This window comes from Gavialis gangeticus, unplaced genomic scaffold (genome assembly GCF_001723915.1).
Source record: "Gavialis gangeticus isolate Ggan-Ray unplaced genomic scaffold, GavGan_comp1, whole genome shotgun sequence".
Taxonomy (NCBI): domain Eukaryota; kingdom Metazoa; phylum Chordata; order Crocodylia; family Gavialidae; genus Gavialis; species Gavialis gangeticus.
In genome coordinates, this window is record NW_017728995.1 from 42,403,405 (window position 1) to 42,405,325 (window position 1,921).

Here is a 1,921-nt window from a genome sequence, read left to right on the forward strand (position 1 = left end):
GGTCGCGGCCGGGGGGCGCTGCCCGCGGCGCGCCGCTGCGCCGTGCTGTGCTCGCCCGCCCGCCCAGAGCTGTCCTCTGGGGGCCGCTGACAATAGTCGCGGGAAAGCATTAGCGCTGCCTCCCCGCAGCTGGAGCCAACGCTGCTCCGAGACGTGAGAACTGGAGCGGAAGAGGGCGACGGGAGCCAAGGGAAGCGGCTTCCCTGGCCCGGGGAGGCTGTGCTCCGCGGCCGCAGCCCCCCGCAGCCGTGGGAATGGCGTTCTTGGGGCAAATGCACAATTCAGACTAGGATGTGAAACTGTTCTCAAAACGGTTCCCTTTCACTTCATAGAAAAAGATTGTAAAGAATCCCCTCTTCGTCCACAGGGATGGTAAGGATTAGCGATGCCACCAGGTCTAAACCACCCAAGCGTTACAGGTATCCAGTATGACTCTATTTCCTGAAACCTGTTCTTTGGATCCTGCTAGATTGGGTCCCTGTAGGATGCTTGTACTCTGCTGAGCAGGCACTAATTCTTTCAGCTGCTCCACCAAGTTCAAACGAGACTGCGGCCTGTACTTCTGTGGCATCAAAATCTGGCCTATTGAGTGTGGTGTTTGAAGCTTCCTTCCAAAAAAATTAATGAGTACATCTCATCCCAGAAAGTTATGCTAGACATTCAAGGCCATGATAGACATTACACTTTACAACCAGATGAAGTGTTACAACCTGTAACATGATACACACATGAGATTAAATTTCATTTAGGGGCCTGATGATACCTAAAGCTCAATGGACATAGTTTAGCTGGACCAGATGCAGTTGAACTAGGTTTTGTCTATCACACAAATGTGATTTAGGGTCTGTCAGCATTGAGAGTTTGCCCACCAGGTGTAGCCCCAAAGCCTGTAATTTCTTAACTCCACACTTCCTTGTTGTGGGTGGGTGTGAGGGAGTTAAATAGATAAAGCAAGTTTTGTTGCTGGAAGTGCAAAGTACTCAATTATCACCTGGGTATTTGCCAACCTGAAAATTCAAATAGCCACTTGAGCTAGGAGTTTTCAGCAGTGGGATCCTGAACTGTCCATCTATAATGGCTTAGACATGGACGTGAGAGGATGCTAAGACCAGGCATGCCCGTTCCAGGGCTCACCAAGTGTGAGACAGAGCTGAGACCAGGCGTGCTTGGTGCAGAGCAGACATGGGTGTGAGAAGGCGCTGAGAGCAGGCATAGATTGTAAGGCTGGAAGGGACCTTGGAAGATCTTCGGGTCCAGCCCCCTGTAGCAGGCAGGAAAGACAGCTGGCTTCAGGTGACCACACCATGGTGATAGTCCAGTCTCCTCTTGAAGATTTCCAGAGTAGGTGATTGCACCACCTCTGGAGGGAGCTTATTCCACAGTATGGACACTAACTCTGAAGCTGTTTTTCCTAATGTTGAGCCTGAAATGGTCTTCCAGGAGTTTATGGCAGTTACTCCTGGTTTTCCCTAAGGGTGCCCTTTCACCAAGCCCTTGATGGCAGGACCATCCCTAGGGGGGACACAAATCAGGGCAACTGCCCTGGGCCCCCACACTTTGGGAGGGCCCCGCAGAGCTGGGCCAGCTTCATGTCTGGCCGCTCACCACCCTCTCCCGTGTGTGCCCCCCCCCCCCGCTGCATCCAGGCTCCACACAGGCTGATTTGCCCTGGACCCTGCTACAATTGTTTCTGCCTGATGTAGCCGTAAGCTGCTATCAAGTCTCCTCTCAGCCTTCTCTTTTTCAGACTGAAGAGTTCCAGGTCCCTCAGCCTTTCCTTGTATGGCTTGCTGTGCAAGTCTCTAATCATACAAGTGGCCCTTCTCTGGACCTTCAATTTTTACCACATCCTTGTTAAGGTGTGGCATCCAGAACTGGATGCAGTACTCCAGCTGGGGGTCACCAATGCCAAGTAGAGTGG